At 35.9% G+C, this 19,580-nt stretch overlaps 1 protein-coding gene across 9 annotated transcripts in view; it reads right to left on the minus strand.

Moving 5' to 3' along the window:
- LOC127653897 (forkhead box protein P1-B) overlaps positions 1–19,580 on the minus strand; it is a 234,780-nt gene that overhangs the window by 135,535 nt on the left and 79,665 nt on the right. For 8 of the 9 annotated variants that reach the window (XM_052140737.1, XM_052140733.1, XM_052140731.1 and 5 more), the window contains one exon: positions 12,278–12,342. The gene's annotated coding sequence lies outside the window, so the exon portion shown is untranslated. Of the gene's footprint in view, positions 1–5,081; positions 5,119–12,277; positions 12,343–19,580 lie in introns of those variants that run through there. The other variant, XM_052140736.1, reaches the window with a different exon arrangement.

A 19,580-nucleotide genomic window follows, 5' to 3' on the forward strand; every position in this document is an offset into this window, starting at 1 on the left:
GGACATGCCTAGTTTAAAGATATTAAATAAAATATGTCAGTATAATATTTATTCACTTACATTTTTTTAAATAAGTATGATCGCTCCCACAGCTCATTATGTCAAAATAACTTTTTTTTTTTAATGTAAAATATAACAATTATATTTCAATATGCCACTGAAATGGTTGCTTAAATAATTTTATATAAGTTAAATTACTTTAAATAAGGTTCAATTAGCTCATATTAATAAATGCATTAGGTATAATGAACTAAAAATGAACAATATTGTTAACAACCTTTATTAAAGGTTCAGTATGTAAGATTCAGAAACCCTTATTATTAATGACGCCTGTGGCCATTAAGTGAACTGCAGCCAGCTACCCGTTGCTTGTGCTCGTACACACATTCCATAGGGACGCGAGTGAGCATGACAGATGAGGAAGCATAATTAAAATTACACAGTTATGATTGTTTTACTACAAACTTGAGACTGTATATTATATTTGAATCTCCAGTGCTGGAACAGGGCTAAAACAAAGTGTGGATATAGGTCTGACTAAGCGAGACTGTAGTTTGAAGAGATCACTTTTCTTTGCGTGATACATAGGCTATCGTATAAATGCAGTCTATGTCGGCGTTAGCTAGCTAGCCAGCTTTATCAATAGCTGTTAGCTAAATTTGGTGGATGATGACAGTAGCTGTATATGAAATAAACTGAACATTATAAATTTGTTGACTCAATTCAGTATTGATGTGATTCCATCACAACTGTCATTTTGATATATTGATGCACTATTGTTTTATAATAATAGATTTTATATATATTCTGTATAACCAAGTTACGTTACACTAATGAATGGGTATTTTTGCATTATCTTGAACATTGCCTAGCATTCATTTAATGTATTATTGTAGTTTACCTCGCTGAATAATTACAGATTAACATTGTTTATGTCAGTTACTGTGAATCAGCATACTTGACTTTTAGTATAAAGAGAAGATCGTTAAAATTATTTATAGGTGGCTTGCAATTCGTCAGCATTAGCAGGCAAGATCAAGTTAGCTAACATGACACAGATCAATCCTTATGGCACTATATTTAACAGACTTTGCATTTATGTACGCTTACCTGTCCAATAAGAAGAACGCCAATTCAGGGTCGGTTTTGCTTTTTATTAACAAAAAATATCTGTATCTTTTGAAATTAAAATGAACCAAGATGAATAAGTGCCATACAATTATTGTTTAGTGTTAGTTCATCTTACCTAATGTAGTTAACTAATGTTAATGAATATAACCTTATCGTAAAGTGTTACCTTTATTTCTAATCATAATTTTCTTTTAATTATTGACTTTCCAGTTTTGACTAAAACAAATGCTCCACTAAACTACCTATCTCTAGATCTAAATATCTGACCTCCCCCACCCCAAAACACTGTCCCCACAACTTTTTAACACAAAGTGTCGCACATAGATCACACAGTCACTTTCGTCACACAAACATGCCTGTCTAAGAGCAAATGCCAGATTTTGTGTCATACACTCCCGTTCTTTGATCCACAGCTTCAACACTTTCATGTCACCACATTATTGATCTCATTCTGAATTTATGATGCACTTCTCCATTTTTCAAGCAAAATCTGAGGTCTTAACTCTGTCATAAGTCAATCTCTCCTTGCCCCTTTCCTCGAACCCTTACGACCCCCCTCCCCCACCCCACCACCCAGGATTAACGAATTGGGCCGCACATATTAGCGGCAACAGACTCTTCAAATTTTAAAGAAGTGCTGTTTTATTTTATTCATTGTGGAATCCATTATAGACCGTACTCCTAAGAAGTATGTAAATGACGTGCCTTTCAAGGTAGAGTCAGGGCAGAATCCTCTCCATCAACTAATGACACTGCTCATTACATGCAGAACAGAGTGAAATGAAAGTGCTCCTGTCTGTGCTAGTATCTTCCCTGTGTAAATCCCTATGAAATGCTAATATCTCACTTCTAATTAAAGGATACTAAGTCCAAATGTACCTACGTGCCTACTAGCTGGCAACATAAATGTTATAAATTATTTTCCCGTGACAACAGCAGTGTCTGTGCAACATTCAATTAATTCATATTTAATACCATTGTTGCTCAAACATTCTTCTCTTTTTTGCTTTCATTGAATTTTTTGCATTTCATTTCTTTCTTTTTTCTTTTCTTCATCAATTGTGTCTGTGATTATAAACAGACACTTATTGTGAGCAATCACATCATTATAGGGTTGTGAAACTAAACTTTTTTGCAGTTGTGTGTGTGTGCCTGGCCACACAGACATTCGTACAAACATGCTTATGCGCACAGGAGGTGCTAAAACTATCCAAAACAAGAAAAGAAAAACAACTAAGCCGGTATGGTCTCTAAGAGCCTGTACACATATACTGTATTTACACATGTCTGAATGTAAACATGTTTACAAGAAAACGTGCAGCCATTCTACGAATTTGACCTTGAAGTTGGCAAACAACCACCATACAAAGTTCATTAAGAGAAGGTTAAAAGAAAATGCTGCACACTTTTGGCTGCAAAACAATTAAACTCTTTTTGTAACAGTGTTTTTTCTAAAACACAAAATGCAGAGAAAATTGATTACTTTGGTATCATCATTGAATTAAAAAGTCTACCTAATGGTTGGTATGATATACGGCCTAATTAGGGCTTTGGTTTTATAGCGCCTGTTAACGCAGTTATCACTTACAACGTTGTAATGTCAAAATCAATGCGGATTACTTATGTCCCATCCGCATCCATTCCGTGAGGTGACAATAGCTTATCTGTCGTGCACTTACTAGACTGGATTGAGCCAGACAGCATTTGAAATAAAGGACCAAAACCCCCCCTATTTAACTCTATTTATATGGTATTAGTCACATAAACAGACCATAAGCAATTTATTCCAGCCTGAAAGTAGCTGTACACTACACAACAAAACATATTCACTATTTTAGTCTCAGTAAACTATAGTGAATAGAAAAATAGTTTAGTGTGTGAAACATGTTAAAGAAAGAGGATAAAATCACTTGTTTTTACCAAATCTCACAAAACCTCACAAAAAAGCATAGGTTCATAAACATCACAAAACAGAAGATGCACTTACACAGCGCCACAGCAAAAGATAACGTATTTTCCTGAGTTGTGAATGTCTGTTTTCAGTCTAAATTGACAATGTACCACAAATAATAGCAAGGAAATATGTCTGTTGAGTTTGTCCTCACGGACAGAACACAACAACATCCAGAGCCTGTATTCCAATTCACAAACAAATGACTCTTATGAACCAATTCTTTTTAGTGAATCAAAACAGACAGTGCATCTAGTGAAATCCTTTAAAACAATCTCACAAACTGACAAATTTTCCTTACGCTAAGCTGTAGTTATAGATACATATTTGCAACAAGTTGTATTTTTTCTAAATTTTAATTCATAAAAAACAAAAAAACATTAAAACCACATTTCTCAGCGAATAATCAGAGTAATGGCAAGCAGCATGTAAACAGGATTGAAGAGGTTTGCCTAGACCATGTACACATCTTAATCTGATTATTCATTATATTCTGATTATTCCCAAAATAAAAGTATTGGTGCACATGTAAACATAGTCACTGATCAAGTGATGGAGAAAGGACCTCTTAACCAGATTTGTTGAACAAAACAAACTCAGATGGGACCTGTCAAAAACTGCATTCACATGACTCGCAGGAGTGAAGCATCAGCGTCTCCCCGGAGATGTGTTGCACTTCCGTCTAACTGGAGAATTTGGATCACGTATAATTTACGTGCACAGTGCTGGCACTAAAAGCAAAACAAGACATTCTCTGCAAGCGCTTTTCATGTGGAGTTCAAAATGGATTAATATTGCAGAGGATTTGAGTTTTAAAATGTAATGCCCATTGCAATGAATGCTCAACCAATGGGAACGTGTTATTTCAATTAGTCAACCTCCCACTCAGACATTGGAAAATGTTTAATGCTACTTGAATTGGTGCTATTTTAGTGCATTTCTGTCTTTACATTGTGGAATACTTTGTTTGGAAAATGTGAATAAACCATTATTGGTTTATTTTATGTTTTCTTTTCTAAGAAGGAACTAAATGTATTTTGACCGTAAAGGAAGTATACAGTACATAGTCATATTTAAGCACTTTCGAAATCTGCGATTAATTGTAGATTAATTAATTAATTAATTATAATGGATGCATTAATGAGAATTTTGGGGAAAATGTGCTTAATTATAATAACAATGCAAGAAGTATGAATGCCCCTATAATATGCATTTTAGAAAATATTAATTTTAATGTAATTTTTAATTTAAATTTTTATGCAATTAGGATTTTTTAAATGTCACCTGGGCACATATTTTCATGAGATTCACCCTTCTACCACAAGCTATGGACCTTTTCATTTACTATTTTGGAAAAAACAGCTTACGGGTAAGTAATAAAATTTAAAATAAAAATAAATATATTTTGCATGCATGATAGCGAAGTAAACAAAAACACTTTTGTACAAGAAATGGCATGTTATACTGACAGAAAAAGTACATATTTAAAAATGCAGGTTATTAAAAAAAAGTCAAATGCGAGGAAGAACACCCCAGAAACGTAATCGTCATTTAAAGCTGTGTTATGACAATATAGCTAAAGATAAGGTGTATCCTGCATTAAAGTGTGTATCTCATTCAGATCTAAGGTTTCTCTGCCTGACCTTCAACATTCCTCAATGTCCCATAACGCCATTCATATACAGCTGCAGATAGCGCTGTGTAAATATCATAAGCATGAGGATTTTAGGATTGAGGTGAGACCAGCCACATCCTTGACCTACAAGGAAGAGAGCAAAAAAAGCTCTACCCTTTAAATTATCCTTCCTTTCCAATAACACTGTGGTTAAAACACGTTATTAGCAAAAAGTACTTTTCGTATCAATTTCCTTGAAAATCAAGTTTTACATCATCCTTTCTAAGGTTACTTTTACTAACAAGCTCTATGTACAGAAAACCTGAGCTAAATTGACAGGATTTCATTACACACAAGCAGAATGATGCTTCAAAAGACACTCACCAATCAGGGAAAAGAATAAAAGAGCTTAATTGGTTGTTTAGCAGTACGAAGTGTTGAGTGAATAATGTGCAGCGAAGAGAGGAGGGACATGACCTGTGTCTGCAATAAACTGTTCTGAAACACAACAACCCTTATCCCCTACTGATATCTATCTAAACAAGACAAACATAGGCAACCAGTGAACAGGCAACCACAACAAACATAAGAGTGCAAGACCGAAAGACAGAGCGAGAGTGAGAGAGAGAGAGAGAGAGAGAGAGAGAGAGAGAGAGAGAGCGAGAGAGACAAACACAAAAAGAAGAAAAGCTGAAGTAAATAGAAAAAAAAAAAGTTCATATCTGTCAGCTTTGAGGTCATCTATATGCTAGAGTACTCCTAAATGTTAACAAAATTATCTTTTAACAGGTATACATGTAAAATATATAATATTTATCATACAGGAAAATCTGAAATATTGATGACTTAATTTGCACACCTATTTTGTCCAATAAAATGCCCTCTAGAATGAGAAAACCCTTCCCCTTAATACCACCGGCAACTAACTAGCAGTAGCAAGTAGCTAATCATGATTAACAGTTTATGTTACAGGTTAATGGCTGTTACATTAACTTAATGCCATTAGCTATTAAAAAAGGACCATGGATATGTACCGCCCAAACTTCAAATTTCAATAGGAAATACGTCAACATGGGAAAGTCAACGGCACTCATTGAACGATTTCATGTGGTCTTTAAAATGAAAGATCGAGCAAAGATGGAATATGATTGCGAGGGAGGGAAAATATGAGAAGAAATTGTTTTCTTTCTTAGAGGAAAATGGCAAACCGAGACTTGGCCCATGCCATTTGTTTCTTATGGTCTAAGTGGCAGTTTAAAAGCCGCTCTGCTGGACCGGGCCCCAGGCTTTCCTTCTGCACTGTTTTAACAGAGATGAAGCCATATTAGGATGTGTGTGCTAAAGTAAACAATAACATAGTTGCAATGAGATGGAAATTTTTTCAGCTAATGGTGTTTGTCATTCCTGTTTTCAGTCCTGGGCTTAAGCGCTTTGCTTCCTTTTCTTTTTTTTCCCTCTTCTTTCTTTTTTCCCTCCCCCAAGCTTTGGAGGACTGTGTTTATGGATAACAACTAAAGAGCTCAGTCCTCAACCTGGTGCAAAACACACAGTTAATAGATCTGCTTTTATTGTGCCAGTTCACTTTATTTGTTTGATTTGCTGAATATGCCACTTCATTCTAAGGAAACTTCGGCAATGCAGTAACTAGTCATTTTTAGTAGTATTTTGTTTTACTTCAAGTTCAACCAAGATCTAAACAACTTGCAAATTTTGTACAAATCTGTGGCGATTTTAGGCAGGAGCGACAGAGACTGTTGAATAACTTTGAACTCAACTTTATGCAAATGTTTAGAAACAGAATTTTTGCAATTCTGTTTAATGCTGAAATTACACACTTCAGCTTTTAAGGTGTATTTTGTGCCACTAGCGGTCCCAAACAAAGCAAAAATATTGACCTTCCCATCTTCCATTGGTCATTTACATTACATTTATGCATTTGGCAGACGCTTTTATCCAAAGCGACTTACAGTGCACTTATTACAGGGACAATCCCCCCGGAGCAACCTGGAGTTAAGTGACTTGCTCAAGGACACAATGGTGGTGGCTGTGGGGCTCGAACCAGTGACCTTCTGATTAACAGATATGTGCTTTAGCCCACTACACCACCACCACTCACATTGGTCACCATACAGACAGTCCCGCCCCAAACTCACGCCATTGGTTGAGCCAATTAGGGTTGGGAATCGTAAGGAATTTTACGATTCCGGTTCCAATTCTGATTCCTCTTAACAATTCCGGTTCCTTAATGGTTCCTTTTAGTAGGCTACTTCTTTTTTTAAAAGAATGAGAAATGCAATTCTTATTGCATTTACTATCCTCTGCTGTCAGTTACCAAATAATGAGATCACTTCAGATTTGTACAGAGAAGATATAACAAATCAGAAATAAATGTAATACAGTTCTTGTAAATGTTGATCAAAGTGATGTTGTACTTCAGGTTTGTGAGTCTTCAACAGTTCTTATTTAGTTTAAGTTGGACATTCATAAGTTTTACATCAGTATTCAATTACTTGTATACTGGGAGCGATGTATGTTTCGAGCTGTAGATTCAAAAGAACCGGCTCCTTTTGAATAATTATTTTGGGTATCGCTCTGTAAAAAGAGCCGGCTCGAGATTCGTTTGACTGGGAATTAAATACACTGGTAGAACTGTGTGTTTTTACACTGTAGAGTCAGTAGAGGGCAGCGCTGATGCAGAGATGCGCTGCTGAAAACAACATCAGTGGAAAATTGCACACTGGAGAACCATCAGCGGAACCGAAAGTCAGGAAGATCATTCAATTCTGGTATTTTTTAAAGAATGGAACCGGTTCTGAACAAGAACCAGTTCTAGGTTCCCAACCCTAAACCCAATACTGCTATGTCAGGTTAGTCCAGATAATCAAACAAACAGAGCAATGTTTTGATAGAGACATTTTATATGTTATTTTATTCATTTACAGTTGTCTCTGCACATTAATCAAGACAAAGTACATTAACCATGACAAAGATTTCACACTTCACCTTTAGCTTCATTCCAAACTTAAACAATTTTTTTTTAAAGCCACAACAAAACATTTGTAGGTGTAGCTTTTTTTTTTGTTTGTTTACGCACAGCTCAATTACTTTACCTCTCTCTCTCTGATAAACACACCCCTTTCAAATGCAAGCTGTTTATTTACTGTAAAAGCTTTTCCATTAAGCAGCCAGGCCCAGGTGCATCATCCCAAAAAGGGGATTTTGCTTCCTCAAATAAATACTGCCGCGAGGCACTGCCAAAATGATATTGACCATGAAATGAATTCAGCGAATGTCAAATAGAGAACAATAAACACAAAGCTTCATGAGTCATCAAGGATACATGCTTTAATTTCATTGAATGCTTCAACTTTATGATGATTTACAAACTTAATCGGACCATTGTTTAGTTTATTTTGAAGGCACACTAAGACTCAGTGTGTGGCTTACTTGATTAAGATTGTCATTGTGCTAATAATTTCTGTTTCGTCTTATCAAATTAGTTGAACCGTGCAATGTGTTTGCATTGCTTTACAAAGAAAATAAATCGTCTTGCACAAGCAAATACACTCATTTGATCCCTTAAGTTAGTCTATAATGTTTCTATCATTCAATTGGACCCATTTAAATATGGTCCCCCCTTTTGGCTGAATAAAGAAATTGAAATGCAATGCACAGAAATAATAATAAAAAAAACGATAAATAAAATAAGTCTTCAGATGCAAAGACAAACTCAACTTTGTTATACATGTGACAAACACTCTCGCACACTCTTGCTCAGAGTGTTTCTGTGGACCGATCTCACTTTTATCTCTCTGAAGACAGCTCCTCTGACAGAAGCCGAGACTGCTGACTGCCTGACTGCCATCACTTCCATTCAAACAAAGAATCTGTCACGAAGACTCGCTCTGACGCAGAAGCAGACCGACTATATCAAAGCTCTTCACCCTCTAAGAGACCACAATTCATTCATTTGTCGATGCCATGCCAAATATAATGGATTTGTAATTGTGATTTTTCAATACGCATTTGGAAAAGGATTCACCTTTGTCTCATTCCCATTAAGAAAAAGTACCTGTGAAGGTACCATGGTACAGTGATTGTATCAGATGGCACTACCATGGTACTTTGATATCTACAATGGTACTGCTTGATTACTATGATAAACTCATCTTTTTTTGACATGGTACTATGGAAATAGTGTTTTTTTTAATACCACCATGATGGTAATACCATGCTGTTTGAAATGCCTGAAATATGAATGTACCATGTATATCTGATACTACCACTGTAATGTACTTTTTTGTAAGTAAAAATACAAACACTTTACATGATTAGCAAAAAAGTCTCAGCTAAGTTTTTTTTTGTTCTTTTTTCAAACTATATATTTCTAAAATGAAAGCCTTTTCATTATAGCAGAATAAAAAACATAAGCCTCACTGGCGTTCTGAGCACAAGCTTGAGCATCAAGCACATAAACAACAGCGTGACTAGCGTAAGCATTTAACTTTCTTGTTTGCAATCTCTCCCGTGTGGTGCTTTAGCCACGCTGGCTTGTTTATTACGTTCATAGCTTAGGCAGAAAAAGCTATTTAAGTGAACTCCTATGATTCGGAAGCACTTGTAAATGCATAGAAACACACTCAGCTGTAGAAATGGGAATTAGGGGCTTACCAAATGCTAATGCTAATACAAAGCAATTTTCAAACTGATGCTGATACACAGAATTACATTTTTTGTAGTAAGCAATAAATGTACTCGGAAGCGCTATTACAGGGACCCTAATCCATCCCAGTGCCCTGACATGCATCAATATACAACTTTTCATTTGGTGTGTTAGGGCAGAAACCCTAGAAACCCTGTGCCAATACAAACAATTGCCCAATTGCTACGCCTAATCAAAAAGCCCATTAGAATATCTTCTCAAAATTCCTATTGGAATGTCAAAACCTACACCCTTCCAAAATGCCCACTTGAATACCCAATTCCCAAATAGCCATTTGAAAAGCCCATTGGAATACACCTTCAAAATGCCTATTGGAATGCCCAAACACTACGCCCTTCCAAAACTCACCAAGTTTGTATTGAGAAATGACAGTGATAGAGGTCAACAAATGGATTAAGCAGAAAGAGAGACCATGGGAGCTCTTTGAACAGGTGAGAAAAAAATAGAAAGAAATAACAGAACAGAAAAACAGACACAGTGAACTAGATTTCGGATGTTTGTGTGTGTGTGTGTGTGTGTGTGTGTGTGTGTGTGTGTGTGTAAATGTGTCTGTAAACATGAGCTCATGGAAAAGGATGGGAAGTCCCTTCCTTGTCTACAACACTGTTAGTGACAGAACACAGACATGCAAACTCTGTCTCTCAAAGACCCTGGGCCCATACTGTGTGATCAACCCCTACTTCAATCAACTGGTTTACTCCAGTCTACATATAAACTACTTGGGATTGAACCATTCTGGAAAATGGAGAGAAGACTATAGTTTTGCATGTTTGTACGTAATACAGTATATTTGTATCAACAAATATTCAATCATATTGCTATTAAAGGGATAGTTCACCCAATCATGAAAATGATGTCATCATTTGCATACCTTTCTTGTTTGCAATCTCCCCCGTGTGGTGCTTTAGCCAAGCAGGGGTCCATAAAAACCAAACTTTGTCTCAAAAACAAAAGAGCATAAACAGAGCAACAAAAAGAACAGTAAACCAGTGCAGTTAGGAAAATAAGCCTTCCTGTTTAGCCGTAAACTTGACTGACACAAATAAATGACCTCTCCTTTCTCCACAACCTTGAGGAAAGCAAAGAAATGCCAGAGCTGCAATGCATCACGCGATTCATTAAACTAGAGATGGAAGAATAGCACCAGTCCTCCTATGGAGCTAAATAAAAGACAAAAAGATTTCAATTTTGTGCATTAGAATTTTAGACATGTGGCATTTAACAAAATTGATTTTTCCATATCATAGTTTACAGTTTTCAATTTGAATTTCATACATTTGAATTCTAAACATGTAAATTGTAGTTGTTTTGTGGCGTATCTTATAGATTTGTATTTTTAAACAGCAGAATTTTTTCTAGATTTTTTTTAGAGGTGAAATTAGCTGTAAATATTCAGATGGTTAGAACTTATAGAAAGTAGGCCAGAAGTCAAGTATCCCTGTTCCACAGGGAGAAGTAGAGGGTTTCAGAGAAGTCAAATGGAGCATTTTGGCCAAACACAGAGCTACAATAGCAATTCCAGCATTTGCAGTGAAAACGTAAAATGTAACATATATCAAGCACTCATGACCAGTATATATATATCGAACCATTTTAATGAATTATCAAAGACACCTGCAGATAAAAGTCCAGACATCAGAAAATGTTCAGTCTAAACAAGTTTTCTTCCAGTTTAGATGACTGAAGTGGACATGAGTAAAAACTTTGTGAATTGAATTGCACAATCCAGAAATAATGCCAGCCACATGAAATGGATGCTTCATATCAAATCATATGTATGTCAATTAGAAACACAAACATCAGTGCTCCTTCTTTTACTATGATTATTCTGATAGATGACTGACTATTGATTTGGTCTGTGACTTATCTCAAGCTACTACATTTACTGCCAGTATTTGTGAAGGGACCATTTTGACAAACTTTGCAATTTGAACTGTAAAATGATAAACATAATTGCTGCACTACTCTGCGTGTTCCGCTTTTACTCTAGTCAGGGCGCCACTCTCTCACGCAGCGCTACACTCTCACGCAGCGCTTTCTGAAAGGGTCAATGTGGACTAAATATTTAAAATTGCAGCCCATACTGGGTTTGTATTTGTGCAAGGCCATATCGAAATTTGAAATCTAATTTCAATCCATCATGCAGCTTTGACGTTTATATCATACGGATGTCTCAGAGATCAAAGTCTACAAGTTTTAGTGTTTATTGTGCATTTTAATTCACAACTTTTTTACTCATGTCCACTTTAATCACACATGAATCGCAAGAATAAATATTTTTCTGATGTCTGGACTCTATCTGCAGGTGTCGATGATAATTCATTGAAATTATTTGATATATACTGGTCATGGTTAATTTCTACATTTTCACTGCAAATGCTGGAATTGCCATTGTTGTTCTGTTTTTGGCCAAAATGCTCCATTTGACTTCTCTGAAACCCTCTACTTCTCCCTGTGGAACCAGGATGGTTGACCTCTGGCCTACTTTTTGTAAGATCTGAATTTCTGCGTTTTGAATTTTAGAATATTGAAATCTATATTTAATTTTTTAATATTGAATTTCTTTGCTGTAATTTTATAATCTGAATATTTACAACTAATTTCCCCTCTAAAAAATTCAGAAAATCTGCAGTTTAAAATGCAAATCTATCAATTTTGTTAAGTGCAACGTCTACAATTCAAATTTATGAAATTCAAATTGAAACCTAAAAAATACACCATGGAAAATACTATTTTGTTAAATGCCACAAATTCAAATCTTTTTGTCATTAATCCAGCTCTATATCCTCCCCTTTCTAGTAAGTGAACACACACACATACAGCTCTGTTGGAGTCTAATAACTAATCGTTTGCTTACCTTCTCCAAGGACTTGCTTATTTGAGGCCGTCTTCAGTTCGAGCGCTGTGTTTAACCCCCCTGACCTGCATAAACAACAATCACACAGGAAAAGTTGTAGTGGTATAATCAATGCAGCGGTCACAAACCAGCAGTTATCTGTGTCTGTCTGTACAAAATGAAATTAAAGAAAGCTATTATGGTGTTTTGATGATGTGGGGGGGTTGGAGGAACAAAAAACTTAACTATGGTAAACCTAATAAAAATATAACAAATCCCAACAGCAACAATCCTAATCATCCATACACTTCAATCTGGAAATGAGTGATTGAATAATCTTCCTTTTCAAACCATATAAAGTTCTAATTTACCCTTGAAATGACAGTTAAAATAGGATTATCCTACACCCAACCTAACTACCACTAACAAAAAAGGTTACAAAAAAGTACCAAAAACATTTTTTGGGACACGTTTTATGGACATGAATCATGGCAATACAATGTTTTCTTACACTGCACTATTGTAGCACCACTGCATTCTTTGAAGCATCTTGGAGGATGAATATTGTAACATTGCAGTAAAATGGTACAGGATATAAATCAAAATGCAATAGTTTTACCGTTACTGTATGATGGGAAGGCCAAAGTACTTTTTGTAATGTGTCTTCTCCTGAAAGACCATGGTAATGCCATGTTTTTTTTTAGACCGGTACCATCGTCTATCACTGACCTGACCAGCACAGTCATTTTTGTGCAAGGAATCTCCTCCCAAAATATATTTTCTGAACATGTACAATAGAAATACCATGTTTTTGCACAAGTTCAATGGTAAAACCATAATATTATTTGAAGCACTCATAGTACCATGTAAATACACACAGTACAATGGTATATGCCAAAGTATTACCATCTGATATCATAATCGTCACAGTATTTTCATGTTAGATACCTCCACCCAAAAAAACTGAGACAATCCTGTGTTGCACTTTATTTTTACAGTATGTGTACTTTCAGTCTACTTAACCACGAATGTGCTGAGTAACATTAGGTAACTACATGTACTTAATATGGGATAAGGTTAGGTTTTGGGTTAGGTTTAGGGTTAGGGTTAGTACCTAGTAATTACTGTAGTTGTTGTAATTATATAGTACGTAAATATAGAACAGTACTGTAAAATAATGTGCTACCCAACACTGATATACAAACAGTTTTGCTGCTCTTTGGATTCGCTGTTTTGCAAATATGGTCTAAAAGTTGATCTTTTACACGCTACGATACACCCAGAATCACAAATATTCACTGAAAACACATTCTTATGCTAAACTACCAAGAAAGAGACTATAGGGCCAATATCCCTGGAGCATTTGAATAAAAGCATGAAAGCGTATCCAAATGTGAAAAAATATGCAGTTTACATTTGGCAGTCAAAACAGTGGCTGGCCGTTTGTGCAGTTTGATTCTGTTTATCTCAGGTAAAGTGAGCGCAGATAAAACACATTGGTACAGTCTGCCAATGTCCCTCCATCAATTATCTGTTAAACACCCTTGTTAAGTTGGGCGGTCTGCATTTACACTGACAAAAAAACAAACAATGTGACTGCCAGGAACTGAAAACACTATTTGTTTCCCACAAATGTTGTTGTTGATTCCACATTCTATCATTCTAATTCATGAGATATCAATTAACACGTCATCCCTGCTGTTATAAATCAATATCTCATGGTGACAGGCCTTAAAAAGCTGAACATCATTTATTCAAATCACCTGCTAAGGTCTCAGGTGCTAAATGAGTTTACAGAAATACCGAACGTTCATTTAGACAAATGTTCCCTCTTGCTAATGACATGAACGTTTTGCATTTAGAACGGGAGAAATTCAGGGAATGCACAGCAGCAGCACTTTTCAGTTTTAGCGCTGTAATGTGTAGCTTAAACGATAACGGACCAGACTGAGAGCATGAAGTTGGATGTAATAGTGGTGTTCTGAGCAGCAGGGTGGTGGAGACCTGGGGAGTGAGTAAATAGGCCCATACCGATTGACCCAGCTGGAGAAGGTGAAGAACCAGCACTCAGGTGCTCAGAGAACTTGTTCAGCTTGATGATGAACAGAGATGATCAGCTTACTGGGTGTATTATAGAGGAAACACAGTGAGAAAGTCGGCTAAATGAGGACATGGGCTATATGCTGTCTGAAGATGATGGTGTAGAGAAAAATTGGGAAAAAAGACAAAAAGATAACAATTTACAGTTATCAAATAAGGTGTTAGGTCTTGTCGAATAACATTCAAAAAAGAGAATATACAAGCATCAAAGGATAATGGGAAATTATGGAAATACATTTGCAGACACCTCTGTCTTGCCAAGGCTAATTTTATGGCAAGCTAATATATTTGCTAAATATTTTTCACATATTTTGCATTATTTGACAAAATTACAGCTAGATTGGAAATTACACACAATGAAATAATTTTCATCCCAAGTCATTTAATCTCATGCATGCACTTCAATGACACTGTTGTCTCCTTGGAAACCAAGTACAATAACTTGAATTAACTTCACTAAGGGCAAAATTATTGATTGTGATGTAAATGACGACATAACTAAGACAGAGATGTATTTAGTGATAAAGTTATTTAAAAAAATTAATAATATATATATATACATATATATATATATATATACAGTGAGGAAAATAAGTATTTGAACACCCTGCTATTTTGCAAGTTCTCCCACTTGGAAATCATGGAGGGTCTGAAATTGTCATCGTAGGTGCATGTCCACTGTGAGAGACATAATCTAAAAAAAAATCCAGAAATCACAATGTATGATTTTTTAACTATTTATTTGTATGATACAGCTGCAAATAAGTATTTGAACACCTGTCTATCAGCTAGAATTCTGACCCTCAAAGACCTGTTAGTCTGCCTTTAAAATGTCCACCTCCACTCCATTTATTATCCTAAATTAGATGCACCTGTTTGAGGTCAGTTAGCTGCATAAAGACACCTGTCCACCCCATACAATCAGTAAGAATCCAACTACTAACATGGCCAAGACCAAAGAGCTGTCCAAAGACACTAGAGACAAAATTGAACACCTCCACAAGGCTGGAAAGGGCTATGGGGAAATTGCCAAGCAGCTTGGTGAAAAAAGGTCCACTGTTGGAGCAATCATTAGAAAATGGAAGAAGCTAAACATGACTGTCAATCTCCCTCGGACTGGGGCTCCATGCAAGATCTCACCTCGTGGGGTCTCAATGATCCTAAGAAAGGTGAGAAATCAGCCCAGAACTACACGGGAGGAGCTGGTCAATGACCTGAAAAGAGCTGGGACCACCGTTTCCAAGGTTACTGTTGGTAATACACTAAGGCGTCATGGTTTGAAATCATGCATGGCACGGAAGGTTCCCCTGCTTAAACCAGCACATGTCAAGGCCCATCTTAAGTTTGCCAATGACCATTTGGATGATCCAGAGGAGTCATGGGAGAAAGTCATGTGGTCAGATGAGACCAAAATAGAACTTTTTGGTCATAATTCCACTAACCGTGTTTGGAGGAAGAAGAATGATGAGTACCATCCCAAGAACACCATCCCTACTGTGAAGCATGGGGGTGGTAGCATCATGCTTTGGGGTGTTTTTCTGCACATGGGACAGAGCTGACTGCACTGTATTAAGGAGAGGATGACCGGGGCCATGTATTGCGAGATTTTGGGGAACAACCTCCTTCCCTCAGTTAGAGCATTGAAGATGGGTCGAGGCTGGGTCTTCCAACATGACAATGACCCGAAGCACACAGCCAGGATAACCAAGGAGTGGTTCTGTAAGAAGCATATCAAGGTTCTGGCGTGGCCTAGCCAGTCTCAGACCTAAACCCAATAGAGAATCTTTGGAGGGAGCTCAAACTCCGTGTTTCTCAGCGACAGCCCAGAAACCTGACTGATCTAGAGAAGATCTGTGTGGAGGAGTGGGCCAAAATCCCTCCTGCAGTGTGTGCAAACCTGGTGAAAAACTACAGGAAGCGTTTGACCTCTGTAATTGCAAACAAAGGCTACTGTACCAAATATTAACATTGATTTTCTCAGGTGTTCAAATACTTATTTGCAGCTGTATCATACAAATAAATAGTTAAAAAATCATATATTGTGATTTCTGGATTTTTTTTTTAGATTATGTCTCTCACAGTGGACATGCACCTACGATGACAATTTCAGACCCCTCCATGATTTCCAAGTGGGAGAACTTGCAAAATAGCAGGGTGTTCAAATACTTATTTTCCTCACTGTATATATATATATATATATATATATATATATATATATATTAATCTAATTAATTTCATGGTGTCCCGATTAATTAATCGTGATTTATTGCATATACAAATATTTGCTGAGAAAGCCCCTCATATAAATATAATTCAATATATAATGTTGAAATAATGATACAAAGTTATCTTTAAATATTAAAAATTATATATATATATATATATATATATATATATATATATATATATATATATATATATATATATTTATAAAATAAAAAAATATTCATTTAGATAATTAAAATGCATTATATTCTTGTATCAGAAGAGTTAATCATTGATAAGACAATACAAAAGTGGCTTTAGACTATAATGTATTGTTTACTACCATATTATTGATCATAAGTCAATCATTGGCATACAGTTCACAGCAATACAGTTCACAAGTGAATTTGTCAATCAGTTGGAGATTTATTATGAGGCTTGTTTAAGGACCCGTCAATGTACACCTGCATCAGACATGCTTGTGTAGCATCTCGGGTGCGCTGCGTCATAAACATAAAAATTTTAGGTCACTGTGTCAAGTTAAATATAGTTTAATACTTAGACCACATCTTGAGATCCCTTAGTTCGGATTTGTGCTCCATCAAGTGTTTTGAACGCAAGAATGTAACGCATGTCTGTTGTTCTGCTGCTCAAGGGTGTTTTTCTTTACTGTATAACCTGCGCACTGCCACACAGCTGAAGTTTCACTTACTGCCCTCTCGAGTAAACAGGTGGTACTACAAGCTTGCATTTCTCAGGAATTGTCCATATTATGGTCCGGGGGTATTGCGATTCAAAAAATTTTAACGCGTTATTTTTTGTCAAATTACTCACATTGAATTAACACGTTAAATCGACAGCCCTAATACATATATATAAATATATATTTTTTTAAATACTGAAATGGTTTATAATTGTTTCACTCTGTATTATAGGCAGAGGTGGGTATAGTAGCCAAAAACTGTACTCAAGTAAAAGAACAATTACTTTTTCACTGTGTGGAGCGAAGAAAGTGTTTCACTTTGAAGAGTTTGATGCTGCTGCACTGATGGCTTGAGTGACAGTCTCATCACTCAAGTGGGAGCGTCTCATCGCGCGCAGCCGTGAACGTCCGCTCACGTAAAAGTCCCATTTAATAATCTCTCAATAAATTACACATTCACTCAAATTAAACCCAGTAATGTAATGACAGTTACTCCACATATTGTTAAGAAGTAAAATTAAAAAAGAAAATCATTAGAAATTTACTTGAGGGAGAGTAAAAAGTACCCACTTTTAAACCTACTCTAAAATTAAAATTTTCCCCAAAATGTTACTCAGGTAAATGTAATGGAGTAAATGTAATCAGTTACTACCCACCTCTGATTATAGGATTGCTAACTTTTCACCACGCAAATATAGGACGCTTGAGCATTTTGTCATTCCAATATGAGTTTCGATGTCCGACCGGGGTGGGTGGGGTCCCACTTGTGTGTTTCGCATTTAAGCGGGACAAGACAGTGTCTTGGGACAGTTGGAAACCCTACATTATTATCATATTAAAATATTATATATTAATAGTTAATATTTTATGATGGGTTTTTATATTTTAATGTAGCCTTCATATAACAAAAATACAATACTTTCATCATTTATTTTTTGCTTCTTTACAGATGCCTTTTAAGTACACAATTTGTAGTTTTATCCTTGTCTTTTACTTCTTAAAGTAAGAAAAAAATGTCAAATTATGCAAAAAGTGCCTGTTGTTGAAAAACTGACTGATAATTTGACAAACGAAACCATACCACACCATTGCATTTGAACTCCACTACATACAGTTTCTATGTATAGTATCTGTAAAATAAGGGTAAAGGTAATTGTATTTGACCTGCTAGCTTAATCACGTGCATAGCAATACTTGGTCATATGTGACAACGGTGGCTTAAAATGATAGTATGCACATGAACATCAACAATCCCATTTGGAAATCAAAGACCAGAAGAAGACTCCTATTGAATTTTGTTCTTATTCAAGCGCATTTACTTCGCACAGGCTGTTGAATTACATACTCCAGTTGACGCCTGGATAAATCCAAGCCATTCCAATCGAAAAGCCCCTTGTGGTCATTATAAACGCCTCTTCAATCCATCTAATGGACCTTTTTTTTTTACCTCACTTCACCAAAAACACTAGAGCACATGAATATTTACCACCAAGCAAAGCCATTCCATTAATCGGTTCACAAAGGCTTAAATAGCATTTCTGTGTCTACTTCTGCTGTGGGGTCATAAATGAACATGCCTGCTTTATTAGCATATTAATTTATGCAGAGATTGAGTTCCGCCTATAGGCTGTGAGTAGTTTCTCTCCTCCCCTAATGGTCAAGACAGCAGGCCGGCATTGTCTACTGAGAAATTCTATGGTATGATGTAATATATCTTTGATGCAGTGACAAATCTGTGTGTAAAATCTGTTGAAGTAATAGTTCACCTATATTCTACAATATAAATAGCAGAGGTCAAACATATCATTGTGACATGGCTTCTTTTGTCAATTTAACAGGTAATAACACCCTATCTGAAGGTTATTTTTTATTTTTATACTATTTGCACTTTTATGTCCCAGGGTTTGATTTTTTTATAAAATATAAAAATCTAAATTTTAAGAATATTTCACCTAGATTTGAAAATCCTGTGATAATTTACTCACCCACATGTCACTCCAAACCAATGTGATTTTCCTCCTTCAGTGTAAAAAAAATAAATAAATAATTGAATTAATAAGACACTTGTTCATGCAACTCATTTCCATACAACTAAAATATAGTGACCAGGGGCTCAAAAAAGAAAAGAAAGCACAATATAAGCATCATTAAAACAGGGCATGATTTTCAATTAATATTGACGTAATTTTCAGTCTGTTCCTCCCACAAAGCTATGATTTGGCATTTGAAGACTTGGAATATTTCACAAAAGTCACTGTATACTTTCATTGTATGGAAAATTGCAGCGTGAACATGCTTCCGAATTTCTATGCATTC

Source organism: Xyrauchen texanus, chromosome 13 (genome assembly GCF_025860055.1).
Source record: "Xyrauchen texanus isolate HMW12.3.18 chromosome 13, RBS_HiC_50CHRs, whole genome shotgun sequence".
Classification (NCBI taxonomy): domain Eukaryota; kingdom Metazoa; phylum Chordata; class Actinopteri; order Cypriniformes; family Catostomidae; genus Xyrauchen; species Xyrauchen texanus.